We start from the raw sequence: 26,484 nt of genomic DNA, 5'->3' as shown, positions 1-26,484 counted from the left end.
AATGGTTGAGTTACAGGACACCCTATCCATATCTGAAAAGTCGTTGTTTAGTGGGGGAGCCACGTAGGTTGTATGATACTTGTCTCATTGGGTCCCGTTTATTTATTCACTAAACTGTTCCTCGGGTTTGGGGCCCGGGTAAGCTAGGAGTGATTGTACAGTAAGAGGATCAGTGGTAGGGTTCAGTGCAGGGGGTAGTGGGCTTTTGCATTAACAGGACCTGTGCCCAGCAGAGCAAGTCCCTTGGACTGCAGTGTCTTCACTGAGGTGCTGGGCATTGCTGGAGGCCAAAGAACTGTGCAGACCTTCAGGGGAAGCCCCAAATAGGCCATTACTACTGGCAGAGAAGGCTGTAGATTGTAGCTGGGGTTCTGGGAGGCCCAGGTGTTTGATGCCTGTTTCCCACTTGCTCAGGGACAGGACTGTGTGGAGTATCCACGGGGGCGAAGCGTGAGGTGCTGCCCTAGTGGGAATGCAGCAGAGGAAGATCTTAAGTGAACAGGGGTGCCCTAGCTGTATGATGAGGCCTGTTGGAAGTCTGGTGCCTCATCATTTGAACCTCCTGAATTGAATATGAGGTGAAGCTCTGATGACCAGTGTCTAAGATACACTGGGAGAGATGACTGGCACTGGAAGAGCTCGCCTCTACTTGTGATATGGTTGAGGCCTCTTTGCGAAGGAAAGTCAGACATGATCGAGAGATGAGGACTGTGGCAGCTACTGTGTAGAGATGCTCTTGTGGTTAAGGAACTCGAAAGAAAAGATAGACAGTTAACGCAATGCCCCTTTGAGAGTGAAATCCCAGGAAAGTAGGGTGAAGATGCCAGATGGCAGAAGATAAGTCAGCCATGGAAGGGAGCATGCAGGGAGTGCTGGCCGAAACACAGGCAATTAGGTGACTTAGATGGCTAAAAGCAAAACCCTTTTGGAAGGAGTGGTATAATGTGTTTTGTGTCTTTAAACAGCGCATGGAGATAACAAGGCTCAGGAAACCCGAATGGACAAGCAAATGGTGGACTTGGAGCAGGTAGGAGAAACTGACCCTTCGAATGTGATGTCACTGTGAACTGAGAGAGAAGGTGTATCCATGATCCTTTAATTTTACCATGAAGAAAGGGCAGACCCAAGTAGAGGTGAAGTGTACGATGCAGGGTCAGGTAAACTATACTTTTCTCTCTGATGGGGAGGGGGACAGTCTTTGCTAGATCACAGAGAGGGTCACAATGGAAAGGAAGGTCTGAAATCTATAGTGGTGGGGTTCCTTCTCGACCATAACAGGGAGGCAGTGCTCTGGAAATTGAGGAGAAGGGTTGGGGGCCAGAGGGAGGGGTGCAGTTCCAACGTAACCCAATGGGAATGCCAGGAATTGGCAAGCTGGACCCTGCAGCTTTGCAAAAAATGCAGTCCTCTGGTTGCGAGAAAAAGACTTGGTACAGGTGGAACTTCCACTTCGCCTGTTTGATGGAGTGGAAGGGTATGGGAGATAGTCACAGAGTCCCATATGAGCTGGCAGCAGATGGTAAGGGGAGAGATGGCCATAAGGAGTATGCAAATGGGGTAAACTAGAGGCCACGGGGGGGAAGTGGTCTTGGAGGGGCAGCAAGTTCAGGAAACTCAACACATTCCCTTAAAACGTGCTAGTTTACTAGGGAGCATGGTTGAGTAGGGTTTGTCTGGAACCATGTACTCTGAGGTTTCTGGGAATGACGTTACAGTATAAATTGTTGATATTGGGAGGTTGTTTCGTTTTTTCTTCCCGGGGAAAGTGGATTACTATGAGTTTCGCAGTGGGCAACTGAAAAGTGAAAATTATAATTTTCTTGTATTGTTTTGGTAGAAGGTGCATTATCTAGATGTGGACCAGGCATCAGGCACTTTGATATCCTTCACAGGATCAGGGAGGGTTTTGGGATTATTAGGATTAACCTTTTAACAGGCTGTCAGAGAAAAGGCTAAAAGTCTTTTTGGGCTCTCAATATTGACCAGCCACCTCTCAATGTATCCCTCCCCCTGGTCACCTTCTCCTCCTTAACACTACCTTCCATCTACCATCTTCCTTCTAAATGGTCCGGTGAGGATTACTGGAGCCGGTGAGCAACAGAAATGCTGTAGTTGTTGAGAGCATATGATGGGTGTCGGGAAATTCAAAAGCACTGAACAGCTTGGAAGAGGAAGTCTCTGGCTGGTCGGGACAGCTGAGAGGAGCTAGCCGCAGAGTAAAACTCGGAAGCAGCCATAGAGACCGCCCTGAGAAGCTCCCTGATTCTCTGAGGTCAGAAGCAAACCCCCTTGTATTTAGGAAACGGATGAAGAAACACCTCTTCAGATAAGCTTTGGGGTGCTAGTGGCTGTTGGGTCTTCCGAGCCAACAGCTCATGTCATATTATGCCTGTCCTCTTTGTTCTCTTTATTCTGTGTCATAATGTTCAAGGGCCCTGATGCCCTCGGGCTACCGGCGCTATACAAAAATAAATACATACATACATACATACATACATACATACAAATCTCGGTTTATCAATCCTCCTTTCTTCCTTAATGACCTGAAATGCACTATTCCAGTCCTTGTCCTCTCCTCTTTCTCCTTCTTGGGTTTTCCCTTCCTCTCTCTAGATGTTACCCATTTTCTCTCCTCTTCCCTCTTGGAGGTTTTTCAACTTTCTTTTCCACTTCCTTTGCTCATTCCTTTTCTCTACTGATCGCTCCTTCTCTTTCTCACTGCGCCTTTCTATTGCTACTCCTCTATCTAGTGTTCTTCCCTCCTCCTCCAAACTGCTCTTCTCTTTGTCCACCTCCACTCCACTTCCAATGTCAAATCTTTCCCCTTCCTCATCCTTCTCACTACTACTCTTGTTCTTTCACCGCAACTCCTCTATCTGATCGTCCCCCATCCTCCTTTGTTTGACTACACTCCATCTCCACCTCAACTACTCTCTCTCCCCAACCTTTGCTCTTCCTACTTTCTACTTCTCTTCTCTGCCTTCTCTCATCTGTTCTGCTCTTCTCTTCCCCCTTGCTTCTCTTGCTTTGCCTAACCTCTTCCATTCTGCTGTTCTCCTCCTCCTTCACTTCTGCTCCTCTTAATCTCTCCATACATGTAACGCTCACCTGATTCCCACGGAGGCGCAGGTCTGGCTTCGAGTGCTGATGCTTCTTCAATGGTGAAGCGCAGGACTCTGAAGATGGACAGGAAGGGCCCTCTACTCTGGCTTCTCCGGCTCGCAGGAATATTCCCCTGTGCGTGAAAAGGGAGTATTACCTACTGACTGAGTTATGCTCAAGCCTCCCACTTTCTTCCAACCCTCCACGATACCTTTCCACGATTCCCCGTGAGAGTCTCACCTTAGGGTCTGAAAGGACGAGCTATCCATCCTGCTTCTGACGCAGGGGCGCGTTGAACCCAGTTACTTCACTGGATTGAGGTTGGATGGGAGTTCAGGTAAGCTTGATTATACTGGTAAGGCACTGTAAAAGTTCTGTTGCAAGTTCAAAAGTTCAAGCTTTAAATAATAATGTTCATTGTATTTTTTCAGGTGATGATGAAGATTCCTTTGGAGACTTCTTGCAACAAAGCGCTGATGTTGATGTCTTTTCCCCATAGGGGCCGGGGTTCGGAATGCCAGAAATATGGCGCCGACCCGAAGTGAAACGTGCAGTTCCAGTAAAGATCTGGTAAGTCCTAGATGAGCGCTCAGGTGATGTTTTTGCATTCGCTCATCTAATGTCTTTGTCTTTTTTCCCCATAGGGGCCGGGGTCCTGCTTGGAAGCAGCAAGACCCGAAATGAATTGGGAATGACCCAACAGGTAAGTCTTAGAAGGAAACTGGGCTTTTCCTATTCCCTTCCTTCTCTCACCTCTTATTCTTGTCTTTCTCTCTAGGCTCTGGGAAGTGGCTGTGTATCCGGATGATCGCTGCTGAAGATGGAGGAACCCAGGAAAGGTGAGTGAAATGCAGCGCTGCAGCGATCGTAACGAAATGCTTTTAAAAATGATGTCTTCCCTTTCAGGATCGTCGGTGATGTCTCCGTGGTGCAGATTAGCCGGTAGGTCTCTTGTCTCCCTTTGCAGGTGACCCAGGATGCTGACAGGCGTGGCTGAAGTCCAGATGCAGGAGCTGACACGGTGAGCGTCCAGCTGCGAGGAGCAGAACAACGCGAAGCGTGAGTTGCTGATCGGGTGTGGTTTAAATAGCTTTAGAAGAAGTTCCAAGTGTGTATCCTTCCTCCGATCAGGTATGTATCCTTCCCCGACCACACCTGGGTGGAAAGTAGTCCCACAGGTGAAGTAGTTGCTATTCAGGCCTCAAGAGGGCCTGGATGTGGCAGCATGGTCTGCATCAGGTAAGTGCACATTAAAAGACTTGAACACATGTCTAGCTTTATGAGCCTGGCGCCTAAGGCGCCAGGACAGAGGTCCAACATGAGCCTGGCTCCTAAGGCGCCAGGACAGAGGTCCAACATGAGCCTGGCGCCTAAGGCGCCAGGACTGCGTCCAAAGGGCCCCAGCTTGGGCCCGCTGGCACTCCCCTGGGGGAAATGATGCCTGCCTCTGGGGTTGCTGGGTCGGACCTGGCTCCTTGGAGGTAGGCATCATGACAGTACCCCCCCTCAAGGCCCCTCCCAAGGTTCTTCCCTCCGGGGGTTTGGGCTTGTTCGGAAATCTCCGGTGAAACCTTTGTACTAATCGAGGTGCGTGGACATGGTTACTAGGCTCCCACGATCTCTCCTGAGGTCCATATCCCTTCCAGTCAACAAGATAGAAGAGTTTCGACTTTACCACCTTGGAGTCTAAAATGTCTTTAACTTCGAATTCTAATTCCCCTTCAATTTGAACTGGATCTGGAGGTTTGGACAATCGGGTTCCCGGTTGTACTGGCTTCAAAAGTGATGCATGAAAAACTGGATGAATACGCATGTTGGACGGTAGATCCAGTTTAAAGGCCACTGGGTTGATTATAGCTTTGATGGGATAAGGTCCTATGAATCTGGGATTGAAGGTTTGCGGGCCCTTGAGGGGTAACTGTTTAGTTGCTAGCCATACCTGGTCTCCTACTTGGTAAGGAGGAGTTTTACTTCGGTGCAAATCAGCGTTTTCTTTATACTTTTTCTTGGCTTGCTGTAAATGAGTTGCAGCTTCTTTGAAGGCTCGGGTTATTGTGGAATGCAGATGATTTACTGCGGGCATTTCCAGGGTCAGAGGTGGATCTAGATCAGAGGTCCGAGGATGGTGACCATACAAAGTATAAAAGGGGGTTTGTCCGGTTCCAGAATGCACTGAATTGTTGTATGCATAGTCTGCGATCCAAAGGATGTCTTTCCAATTTAACTCGGATTGGTGTAACATGCACCGAAGATATTGCTCGAGAGTCTGATTGGTTCTCTCGGTTTGTCCGTCGGTCGTGGGGTGGTGGCTGGTGGATAACCGCACATCTATTTGTGCTAGTTGGCAACACTTCTTCCAAAAATGTGAGATAAATTGACTTCCACGATCCGAGACTAAAATGGAAGGGAAACCATGTATGCGAACTATATTCTCCAGGAATTCCTTGGCCGAGGTGGAAGCTGAAGGCAAACCCTTTAAAGGGATAAAGTGGGCCATTTTGGAGAATAGGTCCACAATTACAAGGATTGTGTTGTAACTAGCACAAGGAGGCAGATCTGTTATAAAGTCCATTGACAGGGTGTGCCATGGTGCCGGTGGAATATCCAAGGGTTGAAGTAGACCGGCTGGCCTTTTCTTTTGAGCCTTGTTTTGGGCGCAAATTCCACAAGACAGTACAAAAGACTTTATGTCTTTTCTCCAAGAAGGCCACCAGAAGTGGCGTTTGATTTTTTCCTCCGTTTTAGCGATACCAGGGTGTCCTTCCATTAAAGATTCATGATGATGGGCAATAACAAGTTCTTGCAATTCTTTACTTGGCAGAAACAACCGCTCCTGGAAGTAGGGTAAGTCATCCTTAACGGTGTAATGAGGACCCTTTTGACTCCATTCCAGTAAGGTTAAAGAGTCTAGAAGTTGTTTTACTTGCGTTTGGATATCCTCAATAGATTGCAATGAAGTTAGGCCTAAGATTCTTTGCTTAGGTATGATGGGCACAGGTTCTAAGCTCGAATTAGGTTCTTCCATGCCAATCCGGGATAAGGCGTCTGCTTTTCCATTCTTGCAGCCAGGGCGATAGGTAATTACAAAATCAAATTCCGCAAAGAATAGAGCCTTCGGAGTTGTCGTGAAGATTGAGCTTTGGCCGTCTTTAAATACTGTAAGTTTCTGTGATCCGTAATTACGGTGATGGTGTGTCTTGCCCCGAGAAGGTAGTGACGCCAAGCCTTGAAAGCAGATTTGATGGCCAGTAACTCTATCGGTAATTGCGTAGTTGATTTCAGGAGGAGAACATTTTCTGGACCAAAAGGTCACTGAGTGTAGTTGGTTAGTTTTTGGGTCTCTTTGCGACAGGACAGCTCCCATGGCCGAACTGGAAGCATCGGTTTCCACTATGTACGGGAGATCTGGGTGCGGGTGCATCAATACAGGTGCAGAGGTGAATTTGGTTTTCAGGTCCTGGAAGGCTTGTTCGGCCTCAAGAGTCCATTCGAAGCGTTTGTTTTTCTTTAGAAGAGCGGTGATGGGTTGGACTGTTCGGGAAAATTCCGGGATGAATCTTCGATAGAAATTGGCAAAGCCGAGCATGCTCTGAACTCCCTTCACCGAGCTTGGAGATGGCCATTTGAGGATGGCGTCCACCTTTCGCGAGTCCATTCGGACTCCTTGAGGTGTCAGGATGAATCCGAGAAACTCAACTTCTGTGGTATGAAAAACGCATTTTTCGAGTTTTGCAAATAGTCTGTGCTGGCGCAGTTTCTCAAGAACTGCCCTAACATGTTTTCTGTGATCAGATTCTGAAGAAGAGTACACCAGGATGTTGTCAATGTAAACAATGACGCAGACATCGATAAGTTCCCGAAGAACATCATTCATAAAGTACGGAAAGGCGGCAGGTGCATTGCACAAACCGAAGGGCATCACCTGATATTCGAAGAGCCCAAATTTGGTGCGGAATGCAGTCTTCCATTCGTCGCCTTCTTTTATGCGCACCAGGTGATAACCTCCTCGGAGATCTAACTTGGTGTACACACAAGCGTCTTTCACCTGGTCGATAAGCTCAGGGATCAAGAGCAGAGGATAACGATTCTTAATCGTTATTTGATTTAGGGCGCGATAGTCTATACACGTTCTAAGGTCGCCTTCTTTTTTTGGCACGAAGAACAGAGCTGAAGAGACAGGAGACTTGGACGGGCGAATAAAACCATTGGCTAGGTACTGATCTAAATACTGACGAAAATGCAGGTTCTCAGGTTCCGTAAGAGCATAAATCCTACTACAAGGTAGTTGAGCATTGGGTACCAGATCGATCTGGCAATCATAAGACCGATGGGGAGGTAACGTGTTAGCCTGTTCTTTCTGAAAAACGTCTTGGAATTCTTGGTATTCTGACGGTAGCTGTACAGGGGTGGAAGTTGCTGTGGCTAGACCCATAGCTGGATTTCTTGGATAACAAGTTGGTTCACAATCAGGAAAACTTATCTTTTTTGCTCGCCAGTCAATTCTGGGATTATGTGTTTCTAACCAAGGAATTCCAAGAATTACTTGAAATTGTGGGGCCTTGATCACATCAAACACGATTGCTTCCCGATGTCCATCCTGACCCACCAGTGTCACTTCAACAGTGGAATGCGTTACAGGCCCTGAGGCTATTTCGGTTCCATCCATTGTAGTAATGACATCTTGGGTTACTTTCGGGCGGAGAGGAAGCTTAATCCTGGAAGCCAATTCACGGTCTATGTAATTTCCAATAGCTCCACTGTCGATGTATGCTTTTATGGCATGCAACTGCTGAGGCTGTTTTGGGTCTACGAGCACCATTGGCATGACGAAATGCGAGGTCAAAGAGTTCGTTTTCAAGCTCGGCAAGCGGACCCCTACGCTTGCCGGGCTAGGTCGTTTCCCGAATCAGGTGTCACTAATTCGTTATCAGTAGCTCCAATCACCTTCTTAAGTGGTTTAACTGGACAATTTCGAAGAAAGTGACCGGAAGTCCCGCAATACAGACAAAGTTGCATTTGCCGCCTTCTCTCTCGTTCTTTCTGCGTTAATGTCCTTTAACACCACCGATTTGCATAGGTTCAGATACGTCGGTACTCTTGGAGGTAGCGTGGGTTTTGATCGGTGCTCGGTTTTCATACTTGAACCGATCTGCTTTTCTATTTTGAAGTCTGTGATCAAGTTGAACCACCAAGTTAATGTAGTCTGCGCAGACCTGGGGTGGGTTTACTATCTGAGCTAGAACATCCTTAAGCTCTCCGCGCAGGCCTCGATGAAACAGTGTGATCCTTTTGCTTTCTGGCCATCCAGTTTCCACAACCAGTCTGTTAAAGGTGGCTATGTAGGATAGAAGATCCTGATTACCTTGTCGTAAGGATAGCAGTTCGTTATCAAGGGTCTGTCCTTGAGAGTGTCGAGCGAACAATCTTTCCATGCTGGCCTGGAAGCCCTGAAAATTCTGGAGAATGGGATCATCCTGATTTACCAATGGAATAGACCAATCGGCAGCACTACCACTGAGGTAAGATAGTATAAAGGCTACCTTGGTCTGGTCGTTAGGGAAGGCTCCGGGTCTGCATAGAAAGTGTAAACGACATTGGTTCATAAAGACGGCATATTTCTTGGGATCCCCTGCAAAACGTTCAGGCGGGGCCAAAGGCATGTGTCCAGGTAGATTAATTTGTACCGGGTTACTCAAACCCATTGATGTGGAAATGTCTCCGGAATTAGGTAAAGGAGTGTGCCCTGCCTGGGCCTGTAATAACCTTTTGGCTAGGTCATCAGTTCTTTCCTTAGATAAGATCAGTTCTATTTTGAGAGCGTTAGTCTCCTGGCGGGCTGAGTGCACCTCTGCCCGTAATTCCCCCAAAAGCTGGGCCAGCTGGTCAGTCTCAGAAGTCTCCATAGCGCCCGGGTGGGAAATTGTGGGTAGGCTTCGCGTTCTGTAACGCTCACCTGATTCCCACGGAGGCGCAGGTCTGGCTTCGAGTGCTGATGCTTCTTCAATGGTGAAGCGCAGGACTCTGAAGATGGACAGGAAGGGCCCTCTACTCTGGCTTCTCCGGCTCGCAGGAATATTCCCCTGTGCGTGAAAAGGGAGTATTACCTACTGACTGAGTTATGCTCAAGCCTCCCACTTTCTTCCAACCCTCCACGATACCCTTCCACGATTCCCCGTGAAGTCTCACCTTAGGGTCTGAAAGGACGAGCTCTCCATCCTGCTTCTGACGCAGGGGCGCGTTGAACCCAGTTACTTCACTGGATTGAGGTTGGATGGGAGTTCAGGTAAGCTTGATTATACTGGTAAGGCGCTGTAAAAGTTCTGTTGCAAGTTCAAAAGTTCAAGCTTTAAATAATAATGTTCATTGTCTTTTTTCAGGTGATGAATGAAGATTCCTTTGGAGACTTCTTGCAACAAAGCGCTGATGTTGATGTCTTTTCCCCATAGGGGCTGGGGTTCGGAATGCCAGAAATATGGCGCCGACCCGAAGTGAAACGTGCAGTTCCAGTAAAGATCTGGTAAGTCCTAGATGAGCGCTCAGGTGATGTTTTTGCATTCGCTCATCTAATGTCTTTGTCTTTTTTCCCCATAGGGGCCGGGGTCCTGCTTGGAAGCAGCAAGACCCGAAATGAATTGGGAATGACCCAACAGGTAAGTCTTAGAAGGAAACTGGGCTTTTCCTATTCCCTTCCTTCTCTCACCTCTTATTCTTGTCTTTCTCTCTAGGCTCTGGGAAGTGGCTGTGTATCCGGATGATCGCTGCTGAAGATGGAGGAACCCAGGAAAGGTGAGTGAAATGCAGCGCTGCAGCGATCGTAACGAAATGCTTTTAAAAATGATGTCTTCCCTTTCAGGATCGTCGGTGATGTCTCTGTGGTGCAGATTAGCTGGTAGGTCTCTTGTCTCCCTTTGCAGGTGACCCAGGATGCTGACAGGCGTGGCTGAAGTCCAGATGCAGGAGCTGACACGGTGAGCGTCCAGCTGCGAGGAGCAGAACAACGCGAAGCGTGAGTTGCTGATCGGGTGTGGTTTAAATAGCTTTGGAAGAAGTTCCAAGTGTGTATCCTTCCTCCGATCAGGTATGTATCCTTCCTCGACCACACCCGGGTGGAAAGTAGTCCCACAGGTAAAGTAGTTCCTATTCAGGCCTCAAGAGGGCCTGGATGTGGCAGCATGGTCTGCATCAGGTAAGTGCACATTAAAAGACTTGAACACATGTCTAGCTTTATGAGCCTGGCGCCTAAGGCGCCAGGACAGAGGTCCAACATGAGCCTGGCGCCCAAGGCGCCAGGACTGCGTCCAAAGGGCCCCAGCTTGGGTCTGCTGGCACTCCCCTGGGGGAAATGATGCCTGCCTCTGGGGTTGCTGGGTCGGACCTGGCTCCTTGGAGGTAGGCATCATGACAATACATCACTTCTGACCCTGTTCTGCTCCTCTGCTTTGTCTTCTCCTAACTTTCTCCAACCTCCCCTTCCATTTTTCCCCTCACCCCTCCTGCTCCTCTTAATCTTTCCAACCTTCTGTGATGAACCTAGCGATGTTGTCACTGTTTTCCCAGAGAAAGTCTACCCTCATGTGGCCAGGGAAAGGCAGAAGCTACCTGACTCAGACCCTGGGGGTGGTTATCTGAGGGAGGACCACATGAGAGGAGACAACTCTCATGGGAGGGAACCGGACTAGCTAGGTAGAGCCTGGTACCCCCTTATTCCTTAGCTCTTGATAACTCCACCTTAATACCCCAATCCTCCATGGCATGCTGTCAAATCAAAGAAGAATATCCTATCAGGGATAATACGTTCTGTTACAAAAGCCCATTAACCAACCCACTTTTTCAAAATGAATATTCAACTGTTGTGACTTTTTGTATTTAAAGCCGAACACTGAAATGAGGGAGAGGACTGGAGCAGTGAGGATTACTGGAGCCGGTGAGCAACAGAAATGCTGTAGTTGTTGAGAGCATGTGATGGGTGCCGGGAAATTCAAAAGCACTGAACAGCTTGGAAGAGGAAGTCTCTGGCTGGTCGGAACAGCTAAGAGGAGCTAGCCGCAGAGCAAAACTCGGAAGCAGCCATAGAGACCGTCCTGAGAAGCTCCGAGGCTGGGGGTTTGCTGCATGGATGCCTGAAGCAGAGGAAGGCCAGGGAAGTGCAGGAACCGGAGAGTGGAGCAGGCATCTGCTAGACCTGTAGGCGAGCGATAACAGGAGTCGAAGATCGCAAAGGACCTTGAAGCAGGCGCTAAAAGCCAGTGAGCCCAGACAGACAAGTTTGGATGCTGGGGCGCTTCAATGGGTGTACCACAGACTGACAGAGGTGAATTGTATGAACTGGGGAAGCCCGACCAGGGACGTTCAGAACTAGTCCATTCATCAGGTTCCTCTTCCAGGAAGGGCACAATGTGGCGCACTGCGAATGCAAGTTAATACGCCACAACTTTATGACATGATATTGATTTGGTATTTATAACGTGCCTGCCTGTACGCAAGTGTTTCTAGGCACCACAAGACAAGGAAGGGGGCCTCAGGGGGACAACAGGACAAATGATCATAAGAGGCCTTGTGTCATTTGGATCATGCAAGTGCGACAATGAAAGGGCAAGGGGGAGTGCAGGGGAGAGGGTGGGGGAAAAGTGCAGTCAGGGCACCAAGGCTCTGAGTAAGTGCAGCCAGGACAGCAAGGCTCTGGGTAAGTGCATGGAAAGCAGGGGGCAGTAGGAGTTACAGTTACAGCCCCTAAGTGTTCAGTAGGCCTGGAGGCAGTGCAGAAAGCCTGGTCATGGAGGACCTGGTACCCTGTGAGACTCTGAGGTACCCGGCAACCAGTCAGGGCATTCAGACAGGAAGGTTAGCAAGGAAGAGTGAGAGAGAGGCAGAGGAGAAAAGGTCTTGAGCAGCTTCCAGAACTTAAGGTGGTCCCGCTCACATTTGAGAGGGGCAGGGAGGCCATTACAGAGGGAGGCACCTGCAGAGGAAAGAGATCTGCTCCCTCAGAGACTTTGAGGTAGCTGAGAGAAGGGCTCTAGAAGGAAGGTATTTAGGCAGAGAGAGTTAGATATAGTGCAGGCCTCAGCCATAGAAAGTCTTGTGGACGATGCGAAGGGTCTTGAACTTGATCCTTGCAGCCAATGGATAGATTTCAGGGCTGGAGATATGCAGTCCCTGGGCTTGAGGCCAGGGATATCTCTTGCAGTCCTGTTCTGGATTAGTTGAATGGGGGCGAAGATTGAGAAAGAGGCTGTTGCAGTAGTCTAGCCTGGAGAGGACCAAAGCTTTGAAGACAGTGAGATTCTGGGGGAAGGTGAGAAAAGGAAGAATACCTCTGAGGAGGTGCAGCTGGGAGTGGGCCTTCTTGGCAAGGTCAGTGATGTGAAGAGAGAAGGAGAGAAGGAGAGAGTGGAGTCGAAGATGACCCCCGAGGAAGGTGAGGGTAGAGGGCCCAAGGTGGGTGGCTAGAGTGCGAGTGGGAAAGTGGGAGCAGGGGTCCCAATGAGCAGAATCTCAGTCTTACTGGAATTGAGGCAGAGATCTTTGGCAGCATACCATTCCTGAATCGCAAATAGATAGTTAGGAATCATTGAGGAAGGAGAGGAGGCTGAGGGAAGCCTGAAGAGCTGTGTGTCAACTGCATAACACTCAAAGTTAGAAGAGAAGGTGGATGTGTGTCATCTGCTTAACACTCAAAGTTAGAAGAGAAGGTGGACATCAGGTGGGCCAAAGGGGCCAAGTAGACATTGAAGAGCCAGGGTGAGAGGCTAGAGCCCTGGGGGGCACCACACGTGGAGAGCGAGGTGGTAGAAGGAAAGGACCCAAGTTGGATATAGGAGGGTCAGTCCAAGAAGAAGGCGGTCAGCCAAGCCAGAGCCTGATCTGTTATGCCCAGGTTCCTGCAGAGTTGATTAATCAGGATGGCATGATTGACTGTATCAAAGGCAGAGGAAAGGTCAAGGAGGATGCAGACAGTGGGAAAGCTGGAGTCAAGGTTAGTGAGCAGCCCTTCACAGGTGTTCAGAAGAGCAGTTTCCGTTGCTCTGGCTGCTCTGAAGCCAGATTGATGGTCATGGAGACACCCATCAGATTCATTATGCAAGGTTAGCTGGGAGATGGCCAGCTTTTCCAGGAGTTTGTCCAGTAAAGGAGTGATGGTGTTCGGGCGATATCTGGGTACATTCATGCCTCCTTTCTTCAGCGGAAGTTGACATTTTTGCAATTTCCTCCTTGGCTCGTTATCCCAGAGGTATGTCTGCTTAAACCTATCCTGTCTAGCCACAGTTCCTTTTTTAAATTGAAGTGGGAGCATTTCTAATGTATAACTGATTCTTGGAGCAGCTGTCATCTTGAGTGTATTCACCTTACCCCAGAGGGTTAGATTAAGCACAGACCATCATCCCACATCTTTTTCAAATTTCTTCAATGCCCACGACATATTTACATCCATCAGTTGGTCTAAATGGCTTGTGAGCCATTTTCCCAAGTATTTCATTTTGACCGGGCACCAGTGGAAACCTTCATCAACCAAACTCGCGCTGAAGCAAAGTGAATTAATCGGTAAGGCCTCAGACTTCATCTAGTTCACATTATATCCTGAAACCTTTCCAAAACGATTTAACGTCTCCATCACACTTGCAAGCGAGCTCAAAATGTCTTGCACTACCAGCAGCAGATCATCTGCCTACAGCCCTCTCCCTCTCTTAAGTGGTGGTAACACCCCCACACACTCCCAGGTCACACGTCCCTGTCTCATTTAAACCGGGGGCCACTTACTCAAACTCAATAAGATATCTCAGCATGTTAATGCACCTGCAGACTGGCAGAGAGGAGTCGGAGAGATGGAAATATAGAGAGAAGGAAAGGAAGACAGGCAATGGAGGGAGGTATGTGAAGACATATAGATAAAGAGGGAGGTAAAGAGGCAGGGAGTGGACCAGAGATAGACATTTGGAGATTACTGGAGGGAGGGGTTGAAGAGGGAGTGACAGATGGGAAAAGATAAAGGAATAGTGTGTACAGGATAGCACTGGGAGGATGGAGGGATATTGGAAGGAGGAGTGAGATGGTAAAGGGTAAGGGAATGCAAGTGCAGAGAGGCAGATGCATGGATTGTGTATGTATGCAAAATGGCCCTTCATGATACAGGAAGTCCGTCCTCAGACATATACACACATACACAAACCTTGAGACATAAAACAGAAAAGTAAGCAATACCCCTGCTGAGAGCGCAAGGATCCAGGAAGGGATTTCCAACCCTCCAAGTGTTGCAGCAGAACAAAGGCCTTCTGAAGCCATCCGTCTAACGGGCTGAGAAAACGCCAATCAATCAATAAGATGTTTATCGCGCCTCCTGAATGTTACTCTGACAGCCAGTCCTCTAAGTCTCCCATGACAGCATCAAGGCCTTTCAACATGTTCAGTTAAAATGAGCCCTGAGCCTCAGGAGGGGGTCTATGTTGGCAGTCTGTTGGCACAGCAACATGGTCCTTTAATTCAAGAATTTAAATATGTGTTCTGAAGCACAAACCTTATACCTTGCGTTTGCTGGCACCTTTAAGCCATTATATCATTCGTGCATCATGCAGTATCCAGCAACCTTCTAATCACTTCGTTGCATTTTTACTTCAGTTTCCTCTACATTAGCACCCTAATTTCAAAGAGCAAGTAGGAGCTTTTCAATCGTCATTTAGTGTTTTAGCTCTCTGATGGCTGCCTGTCCATGATAATCCAGAGCTATTAACCCCCTCGCTGCATTCCTTTGACTCCATTATATTTTAGGCACCTGACAGGTGCTTTGGACTGTTTTTCCCAGCTGTAGTTAAGGGGGCTCCAAAACATCTTTTTGAAATGGGCCACAAGCCTGACACATGTTCTGACTGCCCTGCAGTTTCCTATTGCTTTGTATTCACTTCTAACCCTCAGACCCTTACACCCCATGGTCGCTGGTTTTACTCTGATTTATGCAGGTATCAATCAAAATTACTGAATGGTTCCATTCTAAGCGGGCAGGCCTGTGCTTTATTTCAAATCAAAGGGTTTCGGCATGGAAACGTCAATGCTGGAGCTGAAGTCGTATAGTCGTATTGGGTCGTATAGATAAGGGTCTCTCATCTCTTCTCATCCCTCTGGATCAATCTGCAGCATTCCATCTTGTGGATCATGCTATACTTGCAGATAGTCTAGCGGAAGTTGCAAACTTCTCCCCTTCCGCAGTGCTTTGGGTTGACTCCTTTCTTGCAAACAGGATAAGTAGAGTTTGCCAACGAAGCTATGGCCCCCCATCCTAATCCAGTATGGAGTCCCGCAAGGAGCCAGCACCTCCCCATGCCTTTACAATATCTTCATGGACCCGTTTTTGCCCATCTGAAACAGGAAGGACTCATATTCTCCAACTATGCTGATGACACCCAGTGTGTTATCCCCCTCACAGGTTTTCACAGTCAAGACGAACTTGAACTCAATAGAATTTTCACCATCATAGAGACCTGGATGATGCGCAACAATCTCACACTAAACAGAGTGAAAACAGAGATTATGGTTGTGGATTTGTCATCGACTCTAGCCAAATTGGACCCAACCTACAAGCTTTTTCTACTTTGTGAGGTTGATATTGCACCTCAACCTGAAGTAAAAATTAGCGGCGTAATTCTGGATCAGCTGTTAAAAATGAAATCCCATGTGGGAAACACGGTATCAGCTGCTACCTATTACGTTAAATTACTGGCACATCTTCGGCCATCCATTTCACAAGCTTACATGGAAACAATTGCACGAGCCATAATAGGTGATTGATTATTGCAGTAGTTTTCTGGCATGAGTTAGCCAGTACAAAATGGTGCAGTAAGAGCAGTTACCGGGCTTGCCCATCGGGCCCACATCATGGAGGCCAGACACTCTTTGCATTGGCTCGCAGTGGAGGCTTGTATCACATTTAGACTTGCAGCTATAACCTTTAAATGTAAACTGGGTATTATGCCATCCTACTTGCAAGACCACATTAGGGAGAAACCTAGCTGTAGAAGCCTGAGGTTGAGCAATCAGAACTATCTTTTCCTGCCAAGATGTAAAACCAAGAAGGCACAGATGGGTGCTTTTTTCAGCGCCGCTCCATTGATATGGAACTCGCTGCCTCCCTCTCTGAGGGCTCACTCCTCTCTTCTCCTCTTCAAGAAAGATCTTACGACTTTCTTATTGCACTATTCTAACCTGTGCCTTCTAGCTCTCAAGCCTCCTGCCCCTCAGTGGCTCTCCTCTGTATGTTCTTTATTCTTGTCTGTCTTTGTCTGCGACCTCACGCCTCAGGGTTCATGGATGTGCATTATAAATAAATTAAAGTAGAGTAAATCACACTGGTGCCGACCAGAACCTCATTGTTTAATAACTCAGCTGTGAGGCTGTGACATGACTGGGCATTCATTATGCCCTACCTCGTTCCACATATTCGGGCAGATTTGCGGTCATTAGCATTCTTCAATTAAAATTGCATTTCTGATATACTGCACCTTTTGGACATGGACACCAGTATAGTGGAATTTATCAGACGACAACTTTACATGAGAACACATTTGCAGGGAAAGAGTGCCTGTAACAGTGATAATTTTGTTAGTGTTTTACATTGATATTGGTTTGTTTGTACTGGTCTCCTGATTGAAACGCAAAGCATTATGATATGTTCTGTGATGAATCCTGCGGATCCCTCACTAAACCCCTGCTTAAAGTCTCCTCCCAGGTGGCCAGGGAAAGGCAGACACATCCTGATCCTGACTTTGGGGGTGGGTTACTGCGGGAGGATCCCCTGGGGAGGAGACAAGGCCCAGGGTGGTGAGGAGATCCCATGATATGAGGCAAAGTATTTATCTTTACAAGGGAAGAACCTTTTACAGGTACCAGGGCATGTAATGACTTATTGTCGTTATGATGTACTTAAAATACACATTGAGGGGGTAATTCATGGATTAAAAGCGCCGAAAGAAATGGGATTTGTGCACCATTCTGCCCGCAAATCCCTGTTTAACAAATGGGGATTTGCAGGCAGAATGGCGCACAAATCCCTTTTTTTCAGCGCAAATAATTCATGAATTACCTCCTGAACCTTTTGATGTGGGTAAAAGTATTAACATCCCAAGGAAGGAAATGCGGTTTAAGATTTCCAAAGTTAAAAACCCTCCTAACTCTCAGGAGGTGTAGTGAAAGGGAATTTATAAAAAAATAGCTTACATGAGTTGCCTTCTCCTCTTCAAAGGAACTTTTGTGATCTTTCCCTAAATACATTTAGCAGAGGTAAGCTGGCAGTTAAAAAGAGAAAACTGACTAAAAAGGTCTAATTCTGATGTTGGGTACTACAAGTCCCATAATCCCTACATTACTGGGACGAGGAAGAGGGCTCCAGAGCAATGTTGCAGGAGTGGTCAGCTTGTTGAGAATAATGACCCACACATGGGTTGGGCAGAGACGCTTAAGAAACCTCTCTGGTGTAGGCCATAGGGTGGAGATGGAGGTGGAGCTGGATTATTGGCAGCAGTAGCAGAAGGGAAGCTCGTTGTTAGCAGTGCAAGCAGATGTTGGTGGAAAGAGAGAGCCCCGGGACAACTAAAAAGCAGATTTCAGCTGCCGTTCCTAGGAGGGTCCTTTCCCCCCTGAATCTGAAGTGCAGAGGTTGTGCAGCAGAGAGCGTGAAGGAAGACTGCTTTTCCCCATGTGAGCCTGATTGCAGAGATTGTGCAGCAGGAGGCGTGCCAGGGACCGTGGCTGATGTTGGTATGCAGCCGAGGGTCACAGGAGCGAGGCGAGCTCCATAGCTGCGTGGCAGGAATGAAGACACTGTTGACCACTCTTTGCTCTTGGACTCTCTTTCTTCTTTTGGTTTTAGGTGCTCTGTTCTTTCATGGTTTTCTTCTTATTTATCTAATAGAACTTTTTCAGTCTCATGGACCGGAAAGATCTCCTCACTGTTTCCTCTTGAGCATGGGGTCCCCCAAGGTTCAGTCTTGGGTCTGTTTCTTTTTTCACTTTACACCTCTCTTCTTGATCCTGTGATCTCCTCCTTTGGAATATCCCATCACTTTTATGTTGAAGATACACATCTTGTTCTAGCCTTCTCTTCTTTCACACCTGAAATTCACTCTACACTTACTTCTTGTCTTTCAGCCATTAAATCTTGGATGGCTTTGCATTTCCTCACTCTTAACGCTGGGAAAACTGAGGTCTTATTCTTTCCTCCAATACATTTTCTCCACCACCTTCTATCTCTTTTCCACCATCAACTCTCTCTATTTCTCCTACTGCTCATAGCCTTGGTCTGTATCTCAACTCTAATCTTCCCTTTTCCCAACACATTTCCTTAACTTCCAATTCCTGTCATTTCTATTTGCACAACATTCGCAAAGTTTGTTCTTCTCTCACTTTTCATGCAACCAAATTGCTTATCTCTTCTCTTATTTTTTCACCACTTTTCTATTGTTTTGTTATGCTCTTTGGTCTTCCTTCCGCTCGTCTTGCTCCATTGAAATCTATTCATCATTCTTCTATTCGCATACTTTGCCTTCTCTCTTATTGTGATTATATTTCAGCTTCACTTGTATCCCTTGGATGGGCACCTTTTCAGTCTCAACTAAAATTTAATTTTCTCTGTTTGGTTTTTAAATCTTTCTATGTGTCATGGGGCAGAGCTTGGGACTCTGTGTAAAGGAACCTGCTCGGGACCATACACTAATGACAGCCAGTAAAAAGAAGAAACATACAGGAAGTAAGAGAATCCAGCCTTATAAAAGGCTTTTTTGTCCTTCTTGCAGAAGGAAAGGCCTACAAACTACATTTTCCAGGCATCCCCGGGCCAAGAACTACTTGATCAAGCCCACGTTTTGTGGTGCACGGGTGCGCGTGTGCGCAAGAACATCCAGAGCACGGGGCTTGTGCACAGACGCTCGACCAGAGAAGACGTGTTCGTAGGAGCTCCGAGCAAGGGGAAACGCATGAGGGGCCACGCCCCTGAGAACCTGCACCCAGGCCTTTCACCTACAAGAGATAAGTACAGCCCACATCGGGGAGCCCAAGCAGCATGGGGGGAACGCACGCAATGCTGCAAAAGGAAGCAAACAAATCCTCAGAAGGCAGCAAGGGGCATGCACAGGGGGCACTGCCCAGGGTCCTTATGTCCCCCTGCTCCAGAGAAGCTAAGTCCATTACGCCAGCGTCCCAGCATCATAGCACCCACAAAGCCAGCCTTGAACCGCGTGCAGAACCTAGTTTGGCAACAGCGCGAGAGCAGTGCATATACTTAGCATACTAATTAGCCATGTGTCACCTTTCACACAGCAGTCGCACCTAGTCTCACGCGGCTTTCTAGGATAGCCACAACCCGTCACGTGCGACAGACAGCACAAATCATTGCCATGTTGGGGTGCACTGCTTAGAGACCCCCAGCCCCAGCAAGCAGTTCCACAGCGGAGCCACATGTGGCCTTAGATCCACGTGTGCTTGGTCTAACCTCAAACAGTTGCATGCACATTAACACAGAGGCAGACTACGAGCCTGTACAGCACTCAGAAGGGTGTAACTAACCATTTGCATGAGCAGAACCTGTTTAATTCCATGTGTGTGAGGAAACACACAGATTAGTAACTCCTACTCTCTTTGCAGCGATAATACTGCTCCAGATACCGGACCATAGAGTGCGCAGGCAGGAGGCCAGCTCTCATCGAAGAGATACGTCTCTTTCAGACTCTTAAGCCTCGTTGTGTGGGTGAACAGTGCATGCTTTGAGCGTTTATGTTATGTTCTATTGTGTTACCCTATGTTCCCCTACCTGTCCACTTCCCCTCTCCTAACCCTCTTACCGGTTACCCTGAGTACCTGTACGCATCCAACCATCGTGTTCCTAACCCTCTTTCCCCGCTGGGGTCTCGGAGGCTTGTGTATTACCTTGCAAGCGCCCAGACCGCGGCGGGGAGGGTTGGTTCGTGCCACTCCTGAGCCTGGAAACTGAAGCCGTGACAGAAGCACAAGCCCAAGTGTGATCGGCCCCTGAGTGGTACGAGCCGGCCAGGCCATGGAGGAGCTGACAAAGGTCCTGCATGACTTTCAGGCCGAGCTTGCTGCCACCAGGCAAGACTACGCAGTGTTGGCAACCCAAGTGTGCAGTCTGACTGCACAAATGTCCCTCTTCCTGGTGGGGCTTCGGCGCCCACTCCAGTTCAAGTTCATGTTGCCCCAGAACCCGTTGTGCCCTTAGCCCCGCCTGGGAGGTATTCTGGGGATCCCCAAAAATACCAGACTTTCCTAACTTAATGTAAACTCCTTTTTCTGACTAAACCAGCGGCATTCAGAGCTACCCAAGCTAGAACAGCTTTTGTTATTTTGTATTTAACTGGGGATCCGGCAGCCTGGGCGAATCCTTTGGTACAAAGGGATGATGGGGTGTTGTACGATTGGGAGGAGTTCCAGACAGAGTTTGGGAAGATCTTCAATCGCAGGGCGGCGGCCATGTGCAAAGACTGAGAGCTATTGAGTTTGCGCCAGGGGAACAAAGAATTGGTGACTTACGTCACTCAGTTCAATCGGCTAGTGGCAGAGGCAGAATGGCCCTGCGAGAAACAAATGTCTCTTTTTTTATCAAGGCCTCCAGGACGATCTTAAAGATCTTATAACTCAGGTAGATCCCCAGTCACATGACTGCCCCGCAATGATTGATTTGGCCTTACGTCTAGATCACCGGCAAGCAGAACACTGTCGAGACAAAAAGCGTGGGGACTCATGGCCAATAGCCAGACTTGACCAGTCCCGCGTTTCTTGCCCCACTGGCTCTGCTAAGGCGGCCGGGGATGAGCCTATGCAATTTGGGTCCACTTGAGGCTGGCTCCCTAAGGACAAAAAGGGTCGCCAACGCAAGGAGGGGCTCTGCCTGTGTTGCGGTACCACAGGACCCTTTGTAAAGGAGTGCCCTAGGAAGCCTAAGTCGCAGGGAAACGCCACAGCTCAGCAGTTTTAGGGGTAGTGCAGTCGAGCCAGGTGGTGGAAGTTACCCCAGCTGTTGGGTTTGTTAATTACGCTCCACATGTCACCTTGTCAGGGACTTTAGGGTTCCCCGGCCAAGAGGTTCATGTTACCCTCCTTTTAGATTCTGGGGCTACGGGTAACTTCATTGATATTGCTTATGCCTGTAAATTGGGAGTACCCTTGTGTCAGAAAACCACCCCAGAGTCAGTGAGGGCAGTCAACGGCACTGCGTTGTGTTCCGGACCTATCACACATTATACACAGGTATTGTTGTTGCGTTGTCAACAAAACAATTTAGAAAACATCCAATTTGATTTGATAGCAGCACCCCAGTTTGATATCATTCTGGGCCTTCCATGGTTTTACAAACATAACCCGCAAGTGGTCTGGTCTAAAGGCCAGGTGTCCTTGACTTTTCCAGACTGTCTAGCACATTGTATAACCTCGGAACAAGGCCAACTGTTGAACCAAGACCCTGTGGTTGGTTTGTGTGTTGCAACTGTTGAGGGCACGGATCTACGTACCCTACCCTCAGAGTACCATAAATACAAGGACGTGTTTAGCAAACAGGCTGCGGAGACCCTGCCACCTCATAGACTGTTTGATTGCCGGATCGACCTAGAACCAGGTGCGGTACTGCCGTGCAGTTGAGTTTACACTCTTACTGAAGCCGAGACAATTCACTTGAAGAACTACATAGATACCAACCTACAGAATGGATTCATCAGACCCTCTAAGTCACCAATCTCGTCCGCTCTCTTTTTTATACCAAAGAAGACCGGGGACTTGAGGACGAGTATAGATTACCGCAGCATCCAACGTATTACGGTAAAAAATCAGTATCCGTTGCCCCTAATTCCAGTATTGTTGGACCAGGTGCGCAGTGCCACGGTCTATACCAAGCTAGACCTGCGAGGAGCATATCACCTTGTACAAGTACGGGCCGGTGATGAATGGAAAACTACATTTAGGACCAAATTCGGCCTGTATGAGTACCAGGTAATGCCGTTTGGCCTGTGTAATGCACAAGCTGCCTTCCAAAACTTCCTCGATTAGGTACTCCGCGAATACCTGGACGTATTCGCGATAGTCTATATAGACGATATATTGATCTATTCGAGGGACATGCATGATCATGTGAAACACGTTAAAGCCGTGCTTCAACGGCTGCGAGAACACCGCTTATTCGCTAAAATTGAGAAATGTGAATTTCACCGTACTACAGCGGAATTCTTAGGGTACTTTTTGACACCTTCCGGGTACAAATGGACCAGCGTAAAGTACAGGTGGTTTTAGACTGGCCGGCCCCTGCGTCCGTCAAGGAGGTGCAAGCCTTCTTGGGGTTTGCAAACTTCTGCCGGCGCTTTATTAAAAACTTCTCTGAGTTAGTGCCGCCTATCACAACACAACTTAGGAAGGGAAAAGCACACCACTGGGATGTGGCTGCAGAAGAAGGTTTCCAGCAGTTGAAACGAGCCTTTACATCGGCACCGGTTTTGAAGCATCCTGACCTAGCTCTGCCATTCATAGTAGAGACTGATGCCTCTAGTTATGCTCTTGGAGCAGTACTTTCCCCGCGAGATTCCCAAACTGGGTTGATACACCCAGAAGCTTATTATTCAGGAAACTACTTCCAGCTGAAGCCAACTATACTATAGCTGACCGGGAACTGTTGGCTGTGAAATCAGCATTCGACGAGTGGCGACACTACCTCCTGGGGGCTCATCACACCATAACAGTGATAACTGACCACCAGAACTTGCAGTTCATTAAAACTGCAAAAACCCTCAGTCCTCGCCAGCTACGCTGGGTGCTCTTTTTTGCCGATTTCGATTTCCTTATTACCTATTGCCCAGGCACAGATAACAAAAAAGCTGACATTCTATCACGATACCCGGAAACTGAGACCAAAGTAGCAACAGAGCGACCTCCCCGGTGTCATTTTGTATAAAGTATTCCTCTATCATTTCCCTTATGGACTCCCCGGTAACTGGGTCCTGGATCAGCTCCTGCGGCAGCTTCCATCTCCATAGCCCATTCTTCCTCCCTGGGAAAGTCACGTCTAACCATAGTGGGGCATGGTCCGAGAGGGCTATTGCACCCTTATCTAGCCCTTGTATCTTTCCAGTAGTCCCACCGAAACCCAGAAATAGTCTATCCTAGACATGGTATTATGAACATGTGAGAAATATGTGTACCCCCTCTGTTCGCCCTTCAGTTCCCTCCAAACATCATTCGGGGCCATGTGGTCCATTTGCTGTCTCAGACGCTTTGATGGCGCCCCCTGGTCTTGTGTGTTCCCCGTACTCCTATCTAAAAGTGGGTTCCACGCCATATTAAGATCCCCCCCATGATCACTCCCCCCTTTGCAAAGTCTTCCAATTTTGACAGGGCGTCTCTCAGAAAACCATCCTGTTCCTGATTGGGTGCGTATATTGAGACAAGTGTGATGCGATATCCCTCAATTTCCACATTGGCGAAGGCATATCTCCCTTCTTTATCTAAGGTTATATCAAGCAGTTTAGAGTCCTTCCCTTCTTTCACCGCAATCAGCACCCCAGCTTTTATTTCTGTTGCCGTTGCCTGTGCCCATATTTTGTATCCTTTTATCCTTGTTTTCTGCTTATCCCTTGTTCTAATATGTGTTTCTTAGAGAAGTAATATGTCTGCCTTCCCCCTTTTGAACTGTTTCTCCAGTTTCGCTCTTTTTGTTGGGTGATTCATGCCCCTAATATTGTAGGTCAAAATGCGTATCATCCCGATACTGTTATGTTCGTGTGCCGTTGCCTCGGGTCCCCTTCTGTGTTTGTTTAGTTTCTTTGATTCTTCCGACCTCTTCCCCTCCCTCGAACTCCCCCCCCAACATTTAACTTTAAACCAAACTAACTGTCCCCAGAGTAGGGCGAGGGTTCCTATTGACGCTAGGGCATTGCGCCCTTCGCTCCCTGCCCTCCATATCCTCGGGGGGGGTATGTTATGGGGATTCCTAAACCCCATTGATCCATTTGTCTTTACCGAGTTCGAAACCATCGGGTCTCGACCAGACAACCATCTGTGTAAAGTCTGTTCAGTTCCGCTCCCATACCCCCCCCCCCGACAGGGTTTCCGTAACGGCATTCTGTGTCTGTTCCCCAAGTATATGCTTTTCCTGGGTTCCTCATGTTACTTTTCTCCGGGTCTCCCTCCCTGCGTTTGCCTTCTTCTGCTTGCTTGTTTCCCAGCCCATTGGTTTTCTCATTCGTTCTCTCCTGTTTGCGGCCTCCCCCCGTTCCATCTCTTCGTCTTGAAGTCCCATAGTGCTGAGGCCTTCTTCTAGCGTGGTCACTCTTCTCTGTTTTCCTTCCCATGTAAATAGTAGCCCAAATCGGAAGGTCCATTTGTAGCGGATTTGTTTTTCTATTAACACTTTCACTAATGGGGCCATTGCTCTTATTTTTTGGAGGGTTACTAGAGCCAAGTCCTGATACAATTGGATGTCTTGCCAGTTCATTTTAATATGCTCCATTTCCCTGGCCCTTCTGAGAATCTGTTCTTTCTGCGGGTAAGAAGAGAGAGCCACCAAGACATTGCGTGGTCTTTCCCCTGGGGCCCCAGATCTTTTTGGTCCTACCCTGTGGACTCTGTCGACTCCGATATCTTCAGTTTCTTGTGCCCCCAGTATATCTCTAAACACCTCCTTTACCGCCTCTTTCAGATCTTTGTCTAGCACTGATTCCGCCATGTTCTTGATTCGAATGTTCGAGCGTCTGGAGCAGTTCTCCAAATCCTCACATTGTATTTCCAAGTTGTGAGTGAGTGTCACCAAAAGTTCTTGTGTTTCGCTTGTTTGTCTCGTATCTTCTTCAAGGCTTTGCACTGTTTTTTCCACCATGTCCGTTCTCTCTTCAAGGTTGTTTATATCGATTCTCATGTCTTGTACCGCTTGTTTCATTTCATTCTTCATGGTTGCAAATTGTTCTTGCACTGTAGACATGAACTTTTCTTGCAAGTCCATGAACCAGGTTTGCATGTCTTCCCTAGTCAATGGTTGTTGATTCTGGGAGAGAGTTTCTGCCTCACCCATGGGTTCTCCCAGGGTTCTCTCTCTCGATTGCGATGACCCCTCTGTTGACCACATTTGTAGTATATCTGCACCTTGTTTCATCGATTGTGGTGTCTGTTGGGTAGGGTTACCCTTCCCTTTTGCTCTTGACATGGTAGTGTGCTTCGTTCGAGTGTCTATGGGGCTTCTACGCCCTCGTGCAACCCTCCGGTATAGTTTCCACCAGTTCGGTTCCTCTGTTATGCTTTTGTGGGTGGGGGTTTTGCCTTAGCTAGGCGTAGCGTCTAAGTTTCTGCTTCTTCCCCCGCCGTTTCGCCGTGCCAATATGGTTATGGCAGCTTGTCTCTCCTTTTCTGATTTCCCCTCCACATTTTCCCCCTCTAGCTTACGGGGGAAGAGGCTCCTGTTGCGCTCCTTCCTCGTTCCTGGGTCAGGCTGCGTGGGTGGTCTTGCGTAGTGTACGCTTAGGGGTAGGGGTGAACCCTTCTGCCGATCTGATGCCTGTATATTTGCGCCTTGCTGGGACTTTGTTATGAATGTCCTTTTTTAAGCGCTGTTTTTGTTTTTTACATGTGCTTTTAGGTCCCCCCCCCGGGCGTATATCTGTCCTTATATGCACGGGTGGGTGTTTTGTTTGCCCCCCCCGGGTTGGCTCACCTTTATCTCTTCAGGCGCGCTGTTTCAGGGCGGCCCCCGCTTCTCCTTTCCAGCGGTCCGCCCTGATTCCCACCGGCGCCGCTCCTCTCTCTGGCCGTCGCAGCGGTCGCGGAGTGCCTGCTCCTCGCCTCAAGCCCTGCTCGTCAGAGCTTTACAGGGGAGGGCGGACCTACTCCGCGGGGTCCAGCCGAGCCTCCGATCCCGCTCCCACGCTGGCCGCCGCCTCGCCTTCTTCGTCTTCCGCGCTGTGTGTGCCGTGTGTGCCTCTTCGGCGCGGGAGAGTCCCGATCGGCCCCGGTGGGGGAGGGGCCGGTCTTCCCCTCTCTTTGGTCCTCGTCCCACGCTCGCTCTTCAGCGGTGCCGCTTTCCTCCCAGGTGAGGGGAAGGAGGGGGGAACTTTAGCTGTTGGGGGGGGGTCAGGAAAGGGCCGTCAGTGCTTCATTTCTTGCTTTATTTCGGCGGCCCGGGCGGAGCGCTGTTTAGATGCGACTCCTCACCCCAGCGGCTATCTTGGATCCCCCATAATCCCACATTTTAACCAAAGATTTTAAGAGTTGTGAAAGCTTGTTTGTGCAAATCGTGCCAACTTTTGTATCATTAGGGCTAAGATCTGGTCGGTGCAACAACAAAAAAATCCTACCCCCGTACTGAAAATCAAAAGTTGGCACCCGTGGCTGCAGGTCTTGCCACACACCACGCTGCCT

The sequence above is a fragment of the Ambystoma mexicanum genome, chromosome 2q, assembly GCF_040938575.1.
Source record: "Ambystoma mexicanum isolate Mex_15411 chromosome 2q, UKY_AmexF1_1, whole genome shotgun sequence".
Lineage (NCBI taxonomy): Eukaryota > Metazoa > Chordata > Amphibia > Caudata > Ambystomatidae > Ambystoma > Ambystoma mexicanum.
Note: the sequence above shows the minus strand (reverse complement) of the source record.